Source organism: Staurois parvus, unplaced genomic scaffold, assembly GCF_062004578.1.
Source record: "Staurois parvus isolate SC_StPar_1 unplaced genomic scaffold, SC_StPar_1.0 ptg000445l, whole genome shotgun sequence".
In the NCBI taxonomy this organism is placed as follows: Eukaryota; Metazoa; Chordata; class Amphibia; order Anura; family Ranidae; genus Staurois; species Staurois parvus.
The window spans coordinates 5,231,612-5,250,830 of record NW_028318241.1 but is presented as its reverse complement, the minus strand read 5'-3'; positions in this window follow the sequence as shown (position 1 = coordinate 5,250,830).

The window sequence follows — 19,219 nt, the reverse complement described above, 5'->3', positions numbered from 1 at the left end:
TACTGTATAATACAATATCAGCAAGTGCAAAATGAATATCACTTAATGGTGATTATTAGTGACTGAACAGTTCAAAGTGATAAAATCGTGTGGATCCTGAGGGATCACAATTTCAGGTGCACGGATGTCTTGGTCCAAAAGTGATAGGTGATGTGACTCAAATGAATGAAATACGCACTCACCAGAAGTGCGTTTAAAATACGCAATATGAAATCCTGCGTCAAGCAATAAGAAGGTCATCTGTTTCCAGGTCAGATCACAACATAAATCACCATCCAGGTACATCAGCGTGTAGGATTCCCTGGTCCGTTAGCATGTATCACCCTCTAGGATCATCTTTTGTTGTATGGGCACTGCGAATGAAGGCACTCACACGGAGAGCCCAATAAGAGACCACATAGCGTGATACTGTATAAAGTACCTTTATTCCAAATAGTGGGTACAATCAATATGATAAAAAGAAAGGTACTGACCATGTGTTCCAGATTGCCACCTGGGTAATCTGGGTAATAGGGTAAGCCCTTTCTCCCTATGACTATGTGCATCGCACGAAACGCGTCAGGGGGGCTACAGCAACTGGACATCTGACCACCACAGGTGGCAATCTGGAACACATGGTCAGTACCTTTCTTTTTATCATATTGATTGTACCCACTATTTGGAATAAAGGTACTTTATACAGTATCACGCTATGTGGTCTCTTATTGGGCTCTCCGTGTGAGTGCCTTCATTCGCAGTGCCCATACAACAAAAGATGATCCTAGAGGGTGATACATGCTAACGGACCAGGGAATCCTACACGCTGATGTACCTGGATGGTGATTTATGATGTGATCTGACCTGGAAACAGATGACCTTCTTATTGCTTGACGCAGGATTTCATATTGCGTATTTTAAACGCACTTCTGGTGAGTGCGTATTTCATTCATTTGAGTCACATCACCTATCACTTTTGGACCAAGACATCCGTGCACCTGAAATTGTGATCCCTCAGGATCCACACGATTTTATCACTTTGAACTGTTCAGTCACTAATAATCACCATTAAGTGATATTCATTTTGCACTTGCTGATATTGTATTATACAGTATATATAATATATCCATATATTTATTAGCGCTGCACCTATTACTGTGATACATATTATATTGGAGGTTTTTATGGTTACCTTTTTTGGTGTTCCAGCAGCTTGATTTCTATTCTCTATAGCTAAAGGTGGCGCTCGCTTAGCACCTTTTTACTATCACCTTTTGTAACTGTTCAGGGTGTAACATGTAAAATGTTATGATTGGACCGGCCCCTGCACACCCTGATCCCCGCTGTGACAGCAAGTGGGGGATCTTCTCCCTCTGATAGCTTTCACAATTAAAAATAAAACGTGGCTGAGGGGGGCTCTGCCCGCCCAGCCACGTCACTCATTCACAGTATTCTGTGAATGGGAAAACTACAAGTTCCAACAGCCTTTGCAGCTCTTAGCTTGTAGTTTTCACTGAACTACCATGGCACTCCACAGAGCCGTGGTAGTTCATCGAGCCTTCCTGTCAGTAAGTATCTGCTGGCCCGTATGGGATGTACGAGCAAGCAGATGTACTGACAAGTCAGCGGGAGACCTGCATGGCACCTGCAAACTGCTGATTGCTGGTGCAATGCTTTAGGCTCTACAACCAAAAACTAATAAATGAACAATTTTTTACCTGCAAAAAAAGTGCATTTATTTTTTCTTAAAAATTGAACTTATCCTTTAAAATTATCAGTGCAAGTGAAAGTAAAAGAAAATCAAAAATTTTGGGTTGTCCACAGAAAAGTAAAAGCAGGAAAATCTTCCAATGGTGCCATTAGCCTTGTGTAAGCTCTGATTAGATCACATTAGAACTTACAGGAAGATACATTTTCTCCATCACATGACAACAGTATGAGACAGTATCAGTATGGGAGGGTGGCAATTAAAGTGGTTGTAAACCCCTACATATACCCACTGAAGTGACTAACCTCAGAGGATACACAGAGATTAAACAAATCCTCCTACATATTACACATATTTTAAAGCAGAACGAAACCCTCCTAATCGTTTTCTGACAAGGAAGCTGTCATCTTTGATCTTCAACTGCCATAATGCTGCACGTGATCTGTTATGACACCAGACATTTGATGGTTTGACAGTTTGATTGAGAACACAACCAATGTGACAGTTACATTCCAAACACATGCTGGGAATGTAACTTTTTAAAGTTGTTAATCATTGGGTTTAGTTCCACTTTAGGCTCTGTTCACTTTTGCCAATACAGTGCATTTTGCCAATACAGCGCATTTTTAGAGACAAGCAGAATTGCAGTGACTGCGCTGAGATCCCAAAACACCAAATGTGACTGGAGCCTTAAGTGCAGCACAACAGTCCAAAAGTAATACATATACTTGCCACCTATAATAAATACATTTGCCACCAAATGTGCTTGTGGCTGCTTCTCATACAAATGTGCTAAGTGAGCTCCCCCACCATTTACTCTGTGTCCTCACCTGACCTTGTGCACTTACACACACATATAGGACATAATACACCTTCCTCTTTAATCACTTGACTCCCAGGACATTTCTCACATGTATGCAAAATATTTTTTTTCTGGAAAATTTACTTAGAACCCCTGAATAAAAAAAAAAGAAAACAAAATACAGTATATACAGTTGTGTTCAAAATAATAGCAGTGTGTTGAAAAAAGTGAATAAAACTCAAAATCCTTCTAATAGCTTTTATTTCCATACACACAAATGCATTGGGAACACTACACATTCTATTCCAAATCAAAACATGAAGAAAAATAGATCAAATTTGTGTTGTTCCTCTAAATAAATTGAAGAAAAGTGAATATTAGACTGTTTAAAAACATAGCAGTGTTTGTATTCTTCTTTACAAACTCAAACATTCACTATATAAACTGAAAAATGTTTGAAGATTTTGCTTTCCTTTGAATCACTTAATGAATATTTAGTTGTATAAGCGCTGTTTCTGAGAACTGCTGTACATCTGTGTTGCATGGAGTCAACCAACTTCTGGCACCTGTGAACAGGTATTCCAGCCCAGGATGATTGGACTACTTTCCACAGTTCTTCTCTATTTCTTGGTTTTGCCTCAGAAACTGCATTTGTGATGTCACCCCACAAGTTTTCTATTGCATTAAGATCCGGGGATTGGGCTGGCCACTCCATAACGTCAATCTTGTTGGTCTGGAACCAAGATGTTGCCCATTTACTGGTGTGTTTGGGGTCGTTGTCTTGTTGGAACGCCCATTTCAAGGGCATTTCCTCTTCAGCATAAGGCAGCATGACTTCTTCAAGTATTCTGACTGATATATTCAAACTGATCCATGATCCCCGGTATGTGAGAAATGGGCCCAACACCGTAGTATGAGAAACATCCCCATATCATGATGCTTGCGGAACCATGCTTCACTGTCTTCACAGTGTACTGTGGCTTGAATTCAGTGTTTGGGGGCCGTCTGTCAAACTGTCTCCGGCCACTGGACCCAAAAAGAACAACCTTACTTTCATCAGTCCACAAAATGTTGCGCCATTTCTCTTTAGGCCAGTTAATGTGCTCTTTGGCAAATTGTAACCTCTTCAGCACGTCTTTTTTTCAACAGTGGGACTTTGCGGGGGCTTCTTGCAGATAGCTTGGCTTCACATAGGCGTCTTCTAATTGTAACAGTACTCACAGGTAACTTTACACCTTCTTTGATCTTCCTGGAGCTGATTGTTGGCTGAGTCCTTGCCATTTGGCTATTCTTCTATCCATTCGAATGGTAGTTTTTCGCTTTCTTCCACATCTTTCAGGTTTTGGTTGCCATTTTAAAGCATTTGCGATCATTTTAGCTGAGCAGCCTATCATTTTCTGCACTTCTTTATATGTTTTCCCCTCTCCAATCAACTTTTTAATCAAGGTACGCTGTTTTTCTGAACAATGTCTGGAACGACCCATTTTCTTCAGAATTTCAGAGAGAAATGCACTGTAACCAGCATGTACAACATTTGCTGCCTTCCTTCCTTAAATAAGGGCAATAATTGCCACCTGTTTTTCAAAGAATGAATGACCTCACTAATAGAACTCCACACTGCTATTATTTTGAACATGCCCCTTTCAATTAGTGATTGAATTACACAGAATCAGCAGCATGCATGTCATGACTGTTGGGTCTGTTGGATTTCTATTACTCTACTACACCTGCTAGTAAATTATTTGCCATGTAGAAATATCATTTCTACCAAAAACAGTGATTGATCAGGTTAGTGATGTCTGACTGCTATTATTTTGAACACAACTGTATGTATAAAAACACAGACTGCACTTCCACCAAATGCAGACTGCACTTCCGCGTACGTCAATTCCGGCCACGCCCTAAACGTTACATCATGCCCACGTGACTTCATCAGGGTGGTTCTAAAACGGTGGATGACCAAGAAATATATATATATATACACACACACACACGAACACACACACTATTGCCAAAAGTATTGGGACACCCATCCAAATCATTGGATTCAGGTGTTCCAATTACCTCCATGGCCACAGGTGTATAAAATCAAGCACCTAGGCATACAGATTACTTCTACAAACATTTGTGAAAGAATGGGTCGCTCTCAGGAGCTCAGTGAATACAAAAATGGTACCGTAATAGGTTGCCAACTGTGCAATAGGTCCGTGAAATTTCCTTGCTACTAAATGTTCCACTGTCAACTGTTAGTGATATTATAAAAAAGTGGAAGCAACTGGGAACAACAGCAACTCAGCCATGAAGTGGTAGGGCACGTAAAGTGACAGAGCAGGGTCAACGCACTGTGCGCAGAAGTCGCCACTCTGCAGAGTCAAAAGCTAAAGACCTCCAAACTTCATGTTGCCTTCAGATTAGCACAACAGTGCATAGAGAGCTTCATGGAATGGGTTTCCATGGCTGAGCAGCTGCATCCAAGCCTTACATCACCAAGTGCAAAGCAAATCGTCGGATGCAGTGGTGTAAAGCATGCCGCCATTGGACTCCAGAGCAGTGGAGACATGTTCTCTGGAGTGAAGAATCACGCTTCTCAGTCTGGCAAGCCAATGGATGTGTCTGGGTCTGGTGGTTGCCAGGAGAACGGTACTTGCCTGACTGCATTGTGCCAAGTGTAAAGTTTGGTGGAGGGGGGATTATGGTGTGGGGTTGTTCTTCAGGGGCTGGTCTTGGCCCCTTAGTTTCAGTGAAGGGAACTCTTAAGGTATCAGCATACCAAGACATTTTGGACAATTTCATGCTCCCGATTTTGTGGGAACAGTTTGGAGATGGCCCCTTCCTGTTCCAACATGGAACAAGGTCCATAAAGACATGGATGAGCCAGTTTGGGGTGGAGGAACTTGACTGGCCTGCACAGAGTCCTGACCTCAACCCTACAGAACACCTTTGGGATGAATTAGAGTGGAGATTGTGAGCCAGGCCTTCTCGTCCGACATCAGTGCCTGACCTCACAAATGCGCTTCTGGAAGAATGGTCAAACATTCCCATAGACACTCCTAAACCTTGTGGACAGCCTTCCCAGAAGAGTTGAAGCTGTTATAGCTGCAAAGGGTGGGCCAACTCTATATTGAACCCTACGGACTAAGATTGGGATGCAATTAAAGTTCATGTGTGTGTAAAGGCAGGCCGACCAATACTTTTGGCAATATAGTGTATTTGTTTTAAGCAGAGATATTTTGTGCTGAAATATTTTTTGTCACACAGTATTTGCGCAGTGGTTTTTCAAACACAATTTTTTTGGAAAAATGCACTTTAATTCTAGTGCACACAAATACAATTTAATACTCAATTTTTGGTAAAATATAAAAGATGATGCTACCCCAAGTAAATAAATTTCTAAAATGACTTGCTTTAAAATTGCGTATGCTGCCAAACCACAGTACCTAAAAATCTCCATAAAGCTCCATTTAAAAGACTTTACAGATTACCAGTTTAGAGTTACAAAGGAGGTCTGAAAGCAAAATTATTGCTCTCTCTCTGACATCTGCGACGATACCTCACATGTGCAGGTATGTGTTCACATTTGTGCTTGAACATGGGATAATGGGGGCGATTTATTATATTTTTTATTTGTTTTGTTTAAAACCTTTTTATTTTACACTGTCCCTTTATTTTTTTATCAACTTTATTGTTATCTCAAGGGCTGAACAACATCTCTTGTGATAGCAATAGTCATGACAGGTCCACTTTATGTTGTGATCTTGGATCTGTTAGATCCCAGTTGTCTTTGCTAGCCCTCAAAGCATCTGATCCAACCGATATTGGTCTGATCAGATGCTTGTACAAGCTGATAATGGCTTGTAAACAAAGAGCCGAAATTGGAAGTGACTAAATCCTCATTGCTTCTGGTTTCTGATCTCACAGCCACTTACTGATCTCACAGTGTATTGCAGCCATTACAGCCAATTGGAGAGGTCCTGGGCGAGAGTGTCTGGGAAAGGTGGTAATGGGAAGGGGACCAGTAGACCGGCATCACTTCTTTGTATAACACCGCTCGTCCACGTCAGGGTTTGTGGAATTACATCACAGCCTCCGTCTGGCGCATTTTGCCACTATATCACGTGACTTCCTCAAGGGGATCAGGAGACATGGGTTGCTATTTAAGTGCTGTATGATTGTTTACTTTTGGTTGCCTGGAAACTGAACCGCCATCTTGAAATCCCATTCGTAACTCCCCTATATATCGATGCTGGGCATAAAGTCTTATTGTAGGTATGCCCTACAAGTGGAAATTAATCAAATCAAAATGTACTGAATTTTATCAATCCCCCTTTTGTTACACAAAAACCTTTTAATCATGTAATATCCATCATAAATACATCATATGTTCAAAAAACTAAACTTTTTTATTTTTTCATTTTTAAAAACTTACAGTATGTCAAAATGAAAGAAAAAACAAAAAAAATATATAATTTTGTTTTTTTAAATAAAAGATTTGTGAATCATATACAGTTGTGACCAAAATTATTCAACCCCCACTGAAATTGAGTGTTTTGGCCAGTTTGACATTGCTTTTGATCATTCAGTCATCTTGCTTACATTTACATTAAAGAGGCACTTGTAGGTCAGACAAATATAACATAACAGTTATAATGAAATAACCACAAATGTCTTTTCTGTGCTCACAGCATTATCAGTTTTATTCAACCCCCAAGTGACATTCAATCTTAGTACTTAGTACAGCATCCTTTTACAGTTATAACAGCTTTTAAACGTGAAGCATAGCTTGACACAAGTGTCTTGCAGCGATCTACGGGTATCTTCGCCCATTCTTCATGGGCAAAGGCCTCCAGTTCAGTCACATTCTTAGGCTTGCGCACTGCAACTGCTTTCTTTAAGTCCCACCAGAGGTTCTCAATCGGATTTAAGTCTGGTGACTGCGATGGCCACTCCAAAATGTTCCAGCCTTTCCTCTGCAACCATGCTCTAGTGGACTTGGAGGTATGCTTGGGATCATTGTCCTGTTGAAAGGTCCAACGTCTCCCAAGCCTCAGGTGTGTGACGGACTGCATCACGTTTCCATCCAATATCTCCTGGTACTGAAGAGAATTCATGGTACCTTGCACACGCTGAAGCTTCCCTGTACCTGCAGAAGCAAAACAGCCCCAAAGCATGATTGACCCTCCACCATGCTTCACAGTAGGCAAGGTGTTCTTTTCATCATAGGCCTTGTTCTTCCTCCTCCAAACATAGCGTTGATCCATGGGCCCAAACAGTTCTAATTTTGTTTCATCAGTCCACAGAACACTATCCCACAACTTTTGTGGTTTGTCCACATGGCTTTTGGCATACTGCAGTCGACTCTTCTTATTCTTTGGAGACAGCAAGGGGGTACGCCTGGGAGTTCTGGCACGGAGGCCTTCATTACGCAGTGTGCGTCTTATTGTCTGGGCTGAAACTTCTGTACCCACATCTGACAAATCTTTTCTCAGTTCCTCAGCAGTCACACGGGGACTTCTCTCCACTCTACGCTTCAGGTAGCGCACAGCAGTCGAAGTCAGCATCTTCTTTCTGCCACGACCAGGTAGCGTTTCAACAGTGCCCTTTGCCTTGAATTTGCGAATGATGCTTCCTAAGGTGTCTCTTGGTATGTTTAACATCTTTGCAATCTTCTTATAGCCATTGCCCTTCCTGTGAAGAGAAATCACCTCTTCTCTTGTCTTCCTGGACCATTCTCTTGCCTTCACCATGTTTGTAACCACACCAGTAAATGTCTAGAAGGAGCTGAGTATCACAGTCATTTTAAAGCTGCCTAATTGGTGCTTATTATGCTTGATTGCTGCTCGGTGACATCCACAGGTGTTTTCAATACCTGATGGAAAGCACCTGTATGAACCTCTGTTCTTCAGAGTGGTAGTCTTTAAGGGGTTGAATAATTGTGGCAATGAAGAAACCACATAAGAACCATTTACTACTGTATTACATAAACAATTGATGTCATTTTAGTTGCATTTGGGTAGTTACAACGTCCTTGTAGGATTTGATTCTGAATACAATTCCAAATGTACACTATAGTCCCTAAACCCCTTTACAGCATTGGGGGTTGAATAATTTTGGTCACAACTGTAGATCTAAAAGATAGCACCCCCTCCAGCATACAAGATAAATTGCATATAACTGCAACATACACAATCCAATTATACTCATTAACCACTTGAGCCCTGAAAGGCTCCTCCATGATCAGGCAATTGCGTCATCGTACAACACTATATGCAACATTCCAGTGACCATCCCTGAGGGTGAAAGCTGATTTTTGCAGAGGTCATGTGACTACTCATTCCCCTCTTCTTCCGCAGCTCAGACTGAAACAACAACGAAGGGAAACTGTCAGGTATTTAACAAAATCATAGGCAATAAAAGCTTTAGAAGCCGATTAAACCCTCTGATTTAGTTGTTTCCTAAACCAGTTACATTCAAGGCATGTCTTGAATTATAACTGTCACAGTTATTAATGCGCTAATGTCAGCTCTCAACCAAACTGTCAAGCCATCAAATGGCTGGTGTTATAGCTGATCACATGTGCAGCACCATGGCAACTGCAGATCAAAGAGAGACCAAGATAAGAGCATTGTTTGCAGTAGAGGATAGGAGGATTTAGTTCCACATTAATAGAAACTATGGGGTTGATTTGCTAAAAGTAAATAGAGAAGTTGCATGCTAAAAAGGAAGTTTCCCGTAGAGCTTAGTGAATGTTGCATAATTTCACTTTGCAAATAATACCCAATTACATACAAGCAAAGTTAAAAAAAAATAAAATAAATTATTTTTTCTCGCTCATGATTGGATAATGGATGTCAGCAGAGCTTCACCTAATTCACTAAGCTCTGAAGAAAATTTGCTTGCAAAGTGAACAATCTATTTAGCTATAACTATCTATTATGTATAACACATACATTTTAAAGAAAAATTCTACTTTCCTAAAAAAAAAAAAAGAGAGAGAAATAAAAACCAAATAAATAACATAGCATTAATTAACATACATTTCTATTGATAAAAAAAACCTTTAGTTCTGGCAACTTGACCATGCATCTAATTCTTGTTCAAGTATTGTTTTTCCAGAGCAGCCTGTATTTCTCCGGAGGTTACCAGTGGGCTTTTCATTGTATCCCGAACAATTCTTCTGGCAGTTGTGGCTGCAATCTTTCTTGGCTACCTTCTTCTCTCTTCTAAAAAGCCACAGAGGTGGGAAATTACCTTTAATTGCCATTTTTACCTGTGTGTGTCTATACCAAGGCCAAACATTTCAGGGTATGTAAACTCTTGATTAGGACCATTTGGGTGATTTCTGTTATCATTATGATTTAAAAAGGAGCCAAACAACTATGTGATAATAAATGGCTTCATATGATCACTATCCTTAAATAAAAGACAGTTTTTTGGCATGATCAGTCATATTGTGAGGGACCGCCGAGCGGCACCACTAGCACTCCACCGGTCAGGCGTGCCCAGAGCGCGGAATCTAAGCCCCAGGGTACTTGTTCACCAGGGCCCCTGATGGTGGGGATGGACTTGTAGTACCCTGAGACCAGGTCGCCTCTACTGAGCACACCTGTCAGTGGTAGGGGTGTCCGCCAGGGGTTCCAACCAGGGAGAGCCAAATGTGAGGAGGTCGGGTGACCCTGATGGGATGGATGGATGGTTGGCTGAGCAAGTGCGTAGTCAGACAGGCCGAGTCGGTAATGTAGAGGACGGTAAGGTACAAGGGAGCAGGCAGAGAATCGTCGGGTCACACGCCAGGTCAGCAACAGGAGGTCAGATCTACAGAGGGGCATCCAGGGAGAGAGGTCAGGCAAGCAAGGGTCTGGGCAGGAGAAATCAGCAAGGTCAAGAGCAATCCGGGTCAATAACTTACAGGATACAGGTTCACAGGATCAGGAATGCAGGTAAGACCAGAAGGCAACGAAATGACAGCTCAGGGACCTTTAAATATCCCGCCCTGCGCTGCCATTGGTGCCCAGCGGGCGGCCGCGGCTTCTACTGCGCATGCGCGAACTCGAACGCCGCGGCCGGCCCGGACCTAGTGCCCGTGTACTGGGAGGAGCAGTGCGCCTGCGCCGGGACCATCGAGGGACGGATCGCGGGGATCCCTGACACATATTTTCCATATCAATGCCAAAATGTCATGATTTCTGCCAGGGTAACTTGCAAACTTTTAAGCACAACTGTATAGATATAGGGGAAACTGATCCCAAAACCTGTAATTGATGCCTTCATTAGTCCTTAATCACCAAATTACTGTTTGGTAGACTTTAGAAGAAGAAATTGTACAATAATCTTTGTGAAAATGACTAGGGTGACATTTCCCAGACAATTTTGTGGGAAACTCAGAAGGCCGTTATATGTGGAAAATTCATTGGTTAAGGTTGTAAACTAAAATGCATGGTGGAAGAACAAAAAAACTTCCTGTTGCAACAAATAGCAAGACTGGAAGTAGACCATGGCAAAACGTGATCTATCTGAACATACTAAAGCAAGGTTGGCTTTAACAGATCAACTGGATGCTGAAGCAAAACGATTTTTCTATCATATAGACCAAACAAAGCACAATCCTTCATACCAAAAATGACAAATGAATCAGGGTCAATAAAATTTTCTTCATTGGATAGCTAGAATATTTGCAGCTTATTATCAATCATTATATTCTATAAGACCGTCTGAATCTTCTGCACATATACAAAGTGGGCAGAGATGTGCAGATATCTGTCAGAGTTAGGGATGCCACCCCTTTAGATAAAATAGTGGATTCACTGGAGCGCAATATAAAAGAGGAGGAATTACATAATGATTTAAAGTCTATGCAAAAGGGCAAAAGTCTTGGTCCTGATGGCTATTCTTTAAAATACTACAAGACCTATGAACAGATCCTGTCTCCTTACAGTTGCAAGAAAAAGTATGTGAACCCCTTGAGATTACGTGGAGTTTTGCATGAATTGGGCATAAAATGTGCTCTGAACATCATCTAAGTCACAACAATAGAAGAACACAGTCTGCTGAACATAATACTACACAAACATTAGATGTTGCCATGGTTTCATTGCACATAACATGTAAACATTCACAGAGCAGGGAGGAAAAAGTATGTGAGGCCCTAGCTTAATGACTTCTCCCAGAGCTAATTGGAGCCAGGAGTGAGCCAACCTTGACTCCAATCAGTGTGATGATATTGGATGTGTTACTGACAGCTGTCCTGCCCTTAAAAAACACACACCTGTTTTGGGTTTACTGGTTTCAAGAAGCACTGTCTGATGTGAACCATGCCTCGCAGAAAAGAGCTCTCAGAAGACCTACGATCAAGAATTGTTGACTTGCATGAAGCTGGAAAGGGTTACAAAAGTATCTCCAAAAGCCTTGATGTTCATGTGTCCACGGTAAGACAGACTGTCTACAAATGGAGAAAGTTTAGCACTGTTGCTACTCTCCCTAGGCGCGGTCGTCCTGTAAAAATGACTGCACAAGCACAGCGCAGAATGCTACATGAGGTAAAGAAGAATCCCAGAGTGTCAGCTAAAGACCTACAGAAATCTCTGGCTCATGCTAACATTTTTGTTGACACATCTACAATAAGGAAAACATTATACAAGAATGGAGTACATGGGAGGACACCACGGAGGAAGCCATTGCTGTCCAAAAAGAATATTGCAGCACGTTTGAAGTTTGCAAAAGAGCACCTGGATGTTCCACAGCACTACTGGCAAAATATACTGTGGACAGATGAAACCAAGATTGAGTTGTTTGGGAAGAACACACAACACTATGTGTGGAGAAAAAAAGGCACAGCACACCAACATCAAAACCTCATCCCCACTGTTAAACATGGTGGAGGGAGCTTCATGGTTTGGGGCTGCTTTGCTACCTCAGGACCTGGACGGGTTGTTGTCATTGATGGGAAAATTAATTCCAGAGTTTATCAAGACATTTTGCAGGAAAACGTACGACCATCTGTCCGCCAACTGAAGCTCCGCAGAGGATGGGTGATGCAACAGGACAATGACCCAAAGCATACAAGTAATTCAACAAAACAATGGCTGCAACAGCACAGAATACGCCTTCTGGAGTGGCCCAGTCAGAGTCCTGACCTCAACCCGATTGAAATGCTGTGGCATGACCTTAAGAGAGCGATTCACACCAGACATCCCAAGAATATTGCTACACTGAAACAATTTTGTGAAGAGGAGTGGTCCAAAATTACTCCAGATCGTTGTGCAGGTCTGATCTGCAACTACAGGAAACATTTGGTTGAGGTTATTGCTGCCAAAGGAGGGTCAACCAGTTATTAAGTCCAAAGGTTCACATACTTTTTCCTCCCTGCACTGTGACTGTTTACATGTCATGTGCAATTAAACCATGGCAACATCTAATGTTTGTGTAGTATTATGTTCAGCAGACTGTGTTCTATTATTGTGACTTAGATGACGTTCAGAGCACATTTTATGCCCAATTCATGCAAAACTCCACATAATCCCAAGGGGTTCACATACTTTTTCTTGCAACTGTATATTCAGAAACAGGTTAATGGTGAATCAAACGGGGCATATTTTGGGCGGGAGATATTGACAGCTCATATTATGGTTGTTCCTAAGAGGGAAAAGATACAACAGAGTGCAAATGCTATAGGCCAATATCATTATTAAATTGATTGTAAATAAAAACCTTCTGAGTACAGCTTTTCCTATAGCAACCCCCCGCCCTTAGGGCTCATGTACACTGCAGCTGCTAAATTTCAGTTTGGGAGCAGTTGTGTGGTTTTTTCAGCAGCCCCTGAACTCTCCTTTATGTTTTCCTATGTGTCCATGTACACATAGTCGTTTGCAGGCAGTCAAGGTTACAGGCATTTTTTTGAAAGCACAAAAATCATATTCAGGAGTAGCATTTACCAGCAATTCAAACGCCAAACACTTGGAACCATGTGCAAACACGTGTGAATGCGTTTATGCGCGTTTGCCTTTGGACGCGTTTTTTGGCCTGGTCCATATCCAGATGCTGTCCAGTGCCTTTTTTCCTTCATCAAAAATGCATGCAAAGCGTTTTCCATGTATTCAAATGGACCTAGTACATCAGTGCAGTCAATTCCAGGTTTTGCGTGCAGGAAACAATTGGTAGAACATGCCGCATTATTTCTACACAGAACTGTACTGGAACACATCAAAACACAACAAAAAAGCACCAGGAGTGTTGTGCGCACTCCAGAATGCATCTGGAAGCACTTTTGCTACAGTTGCAACACTCATCAGAAAGTCGTGCTCTCTTTGCTTCTGATCTCTCCATTTTTCACAAAATGTCTGAAATAGTTAATTATTTACCATTATTCAGTGCATTCTGGGCATTTGGGAGGGTCTCCTAAGGTTATCTTTTGAAAACACTTCTAAACGCACATAAACGCTGTAAGTAAATGCGGCTATACTGGCGTTTTTAACCTACGTTTTCTAGAAGTCAGTTTCCAGCGTTCAGAAAAATTTTCAAACGTCCCGTGTACATGAGCCCGTATACTCACCTGAGCCCAATCATGATCCAGCAATGTGCATGAGAGTAAAGGCTCTCTCAGATCTCTGACTTCTCATTAGCTTAGAGACAGCAGCTGGAGCCATTGGTTCCCATTGTTGGATATCACAGCCATTGAGGAAAGAGCAGGAGGAAGGGCCGAGCCAAGTTCTGATTGTCTTATGGACACACAGAGGTGCCTCAGGGGTGAGCATGCACAAGTACAGTGGGGAGCGAAAGTTTGGGCACCCCAGCTAAAAATTTGTATTAATGTGCATAAAGAAGCCAAGGAAAGATGGAAAAATCTCCTAAAGGCATCAAATTACAGATTAGACATTCTTATAATATGTCAACAAAAGTTAGATTTTATTTCCATCATTTACACTTTCAAAATAACAGAAAACAAAAAAATGGCATCTGCAAAAGTTTGGGCACCCTGCAGAGTTAGTATCTTGTACTGCCCCCTTTGGCAAGCTACAGAACTTTTTGGTCTAAACTTCACTCGTCGTGTTTGGAGGAAAAAGAAGGATGAGTTGCATCCCAAGAACACCATCCCTACTGTGAAGCATGGGGGTGGTAACATCATGCTTTGGGGGTGCCTTTCTGCGAAGGGGACAGGACGACTGCATTGTATTAAGGAGAGGATGAATGGGGCCATTTCTTGTGAGATTTTGAGCAACAACTGCCTTCCCTCAGTCATAGCATTGAAGATGGGTCGTGGCTGGGTCTTCCAACATGACAATGACCCGAAGCACACAGCCAGGATAACCAAGGAGTGGCTTCGTAAGAAGCATATCAAGGTTCTGGAGTGGCCTAGCCAGTCTCCAGACCTAAATCCAATAGAACATCTTTGGAGGGAGCTGAAACTCCGTGTTGCTCAGTGACAGCCCCCAAAACCTGACAGAGCTAGAGGAGATCTGTGTGGAGGAGTGGGCCAAAATCCCTGTTGCAGTGCAAACCTGGTCAAGAACTACAGGAAACGTTTGACCTCCGTAATTGCAAACAAAGGCTTCTGTACCAAATATTAACACTGATTTTCTCAGGTGTTCAAATACTTATGTTCAGCAGTGCAAGATAAATAAATTCTTTAAAAATCATACAATGTGATTTCCTGAATTTTTTTTTTAATTATGTCTCTCAGAGTGGGAATGCACCTACAATGTGAATTTCAGACCCCTCCATGATTTCTAAGTGGGAGAACTTGCAAAATCGCAGGGTGTTCAAATACTTCTGTTCCTCACTGTATGTATGTTATTGTTCTGCTCTGCCCCTGCGTAGGCGTATCATGAGCTTGTTGTATTATAAAAACAAAAACTTCTTTAATAAAAATATTGAAATAGAAAGGGACTAGATGAGATTGGCAACACCAAGTTAGAAAAGAATAAAAAAACTAAAAAAATGATATTTTCATTGAAAAGAAAGTTAACTATTTATGATACACTGTGCTTTTTAGCAAATTGGATGTCTTTCAGATGGGACTGGTTTAGATCTGCTACAGTGGGGATCGAAAGTTTGGGCACCCCAGCTAAAAATTTGTATTAATGTGCATAAAGAAGCCAAGAAAAGATGGAAAAATCTCCAAAAGGCATCAAATTACAGATTAGATATTCCTCTAATATGTCAACAAAAGTTAGATTTTATTTCCATCATTTACACTTTCAAAATAACAGAAAACAAAAAAATGGCGTCTGCAAAAGTTTGGGCACCCTGCAGAGTTAGTATCTTGTACTGCCCCCTTTGGCAAGTATCACAGCTTGTAAACGCTTTTTGTAGCCAGCCAAGAGTCTTTCAATTCTTGTTTGAGGTATCTTTGCCCATTCTTCCTTACAAAAGTCTTCCAGTTCTTTGAGATTTCTGGGCTGTCTGTCACGCACTGCTCTTTTAAGGTCTATCCATAGATTTTCAATTATGTTGAGGTCAGGATATTGTGAAGGCCATGGCAAAACCTTCAGTTTACGCCTCTTGATGTAATCCCCTGTGGATTTTGAGGTGTGTTTAGGATCATTATCCATTTGTAGAAGCCATCCTCTCTTTAACTTCAGCTTTTTCACAGGTGGCATCAAGTTACCATCCAAAATTTGCTGAAATTTTATTGAATCCATTTTTCCTTCTACTCGTGAGATGTTCCCTGTGCCACTGGCTGCAACACAACCCCAAAGCATGATTGATCCAACCCCATGCTTAACAGTTGGACAGAGGTTCTTTTCATTAAATTCTGTGCCCCTTCTTCTCCAAACGTACCTTTGCCAAAAAGTTCAATTTTAACCTCATCGGTCCACAGAACTTGTTTCCAAAATGCATCAGGCTTGTCTATATGTTCATTTGCAAAGTTCAAACGATGATTTTTGTGGTGAGGACGTAGAAGAGGTTTTCTTCTGATGACTCTTCCATGAAGACCATATTTGTACAAGTATCTCTTTATAGTGGAATAGTGTACCACAACTCCAGTGTCTGCCAGATCTTTCTGGAGGGATCGTGCAGTCAAACGTGGGTTTTGAATTGTTTTTCTCACAATCCTGCGAGCTGTTCTGTCTGATATTTTTCTTGGTCTTCCAGATGTTGCTTTAACTTCCACTGTTCCTGATGACTGCCATTTCCTAATTACATTCCGAACAGAGGATATTGACATCTGAAAACACTTTGCTATCTTCTTATAGCCTTCTCCAGCTTTGTGAGCGTCAACTATTTTCAGTTTCAGTTTTCTAGACAACTGCTTAGAAGAAGCCATGGTGCTGATTGTTGGGGCAAGGTCAGATGAGTCTGGGCATTTAAAACCTTTGAGCTTGACATCACCTGGTCTTCCCAGACGATGATTGAGAACAATCCATGACACTGGCAGGTCTCAGCTTGGCAAAGGGGGCAGTGCATGCTATAAATTCTGCAGGGTGCCCAAACTTTTGCAGACACCATTTTTTTGTTTTCTGTTATTTTGAAAGTGTAAATGATGGAAATAAAATCTAACTTTTGTTGACATATTATAAGAATGTCTAATCTGTAATTTGATGCCTTTTGGAGATTTTTCCATCTTTCCTTGGCTTCTTTATGCACATTAATACAAATTTTTAGCTGGGGTGCCCAAACTTTCAATCCCCACTGTACCTCCATAGCAAGAAGCTCGCTGTGGTGGTTACTTGGTGGAGAGGAGGATGGGCCAGGACCATCGGCAGGGGACCCCAGAAGACGAGAAAACCCATTGCAAAGAGAAGGTAAATATGACATATTTGTTATTTTAAAAAACTACAATCACTTTAAACGCTTTGCCAAAATCTTGGCTCAATGTCGCCAGCCCTTACTTTGATACATCAAGATCAAGTGAGTTTTAATCCAGAAGCACTAACAGTACAGCGCTTGTGGTACAAGGTCACTGAATAGACAACTAACATTCCAATCCAGGAAAGAAAGTTTAATGATGCAATGAAACAGCAAATAACAAGATAAAACGTTTTCAGCATAACAACTCCAAACCTTGCTGGTGGTGGTTAATAGGATGGTTTCATAATGGGCATCCTGGCTGTAAGAGGTCCTCTATATGGACTGGAGATGGAAAGCCATGTGAGTTCAGAGCCTGTCACATAAAGCGGTATATGGGAAAATAGGTGTAGTATCTCCCTGGCTACAGGAAGGGACAATTGCGTGTCACAGGAGATCGCGCACCGGACGTGACATCATGGTGCGCTGGAAGTGATGTCAGTGGACCACAAGGAAGCCAGCAATGGCCATCATCTCTCAACCAAATGTGATGGAAGGCAGGAAGCTCAGCTGGGAAGTCCTAGTCCTTGTTGATGACACATTTTGCACAGTTTGTGCTTTGTCAAAGTCAGCTGGCAACCAAGGAAAAGAAGGGATTATAAGGGCTCAACCCGGAAGTGGGGCAGGACAACTGAAGTATATTACAGCTGGGATTTATGCCAGATGCCCACAAAAACCGGTCTTATACTCTGTCAATAAATTAGATAAAAATCAATAGAAAATACTAAAACAAGGAATCAATAAAAGAAATTAGATCATAACAAAAAAATGAAACCATCCTATTAACCACCATCAGCAAGCTTTGGAGCTGGTATGCTGAAATTTTTTTTTAGCTTGTTATTTACGGTTTCATTGCATCATTAAACTTTCTTTCCTGGACTGGAATGTTAATTGCCTATTTAGTGACCTTGTACCACAAGCACTGTACTATCTTAGTGCTTCTTATTTGCTCATTACTCCTGATGGTTGGTAGAGCAGCTATGGAAATGGTCTTTGCTTTTATGTGCTAAACGTTATCTATGAAATTATTGCCCCAAAGTTGGATATGTTTTCTCTCTTTGGGTTTTATTTCAGGCAGGGAAACTAGAGATAACTCCATTAGAACCCTATTATAATTTAACTTTCCGAAGCTGAATGATATTGGTTTTCTATCATTATCAACAGGCACTGAAAACACTTTTGATTGCTTAGATTGGTAATTTTTGCTAACAACTCCACAACATATAGGCCTGGGACCTAAAATGCTTTCCAGTATAATGTCCTTATAGGATAACACAACTGCCAAGGTCAAAATCAATGGATTATTTTCTCCCACCTTTATACTGTGAAACAGCACTAGACAAGGGTGCCCTCTCATCCCCTTAGTGTTCATAATTTCTTTAGAGTCATTATTTTTGTCACCATTCAATTAAATCAAAACATAAAAAGGTATAAAGATGACCCAAAAGGAGCTTAATCGGCAGCATTTGCAGATGATGCTCTGCTGTATATTAGCTCCCCTGAAATCTCTTCCCTCCTTCCTGCAGGAATTTGCCCGTTTTAGTTATCTTTTACATTTTAACGTGAACAATGCTAAATCTAAGATCTTTAATATTGGGTTACTGTAAAGCGTCCCATCCACGCTCCCAATTTTCATTTACACGGAAGGAAAAATTCTCCTAAAAGAGAAGTATGGCTTTGGAAAAAAATAAACATTTATACTCACCTAGATGGATGCAGCATTGATCTGATGCTTCATCTGTCCTGCTCTGTCTCCATAGTGAGAACTGAGTTAGCAAACCCTCTGATCACTCAGTTTTCCCCCTCCGCTCTGAGCAAAGAGCCACCACTGTCATTCAGTGCCTTTTTGCTCTCCCCTCCAGCGCTCACTGGAGCACTAAGCTGTGGAGGAGACAGGAAGGGCTTGCTCAGGGTCTTGGTGGATTGCTGAGAGACCAAACCTGTTGCTGATC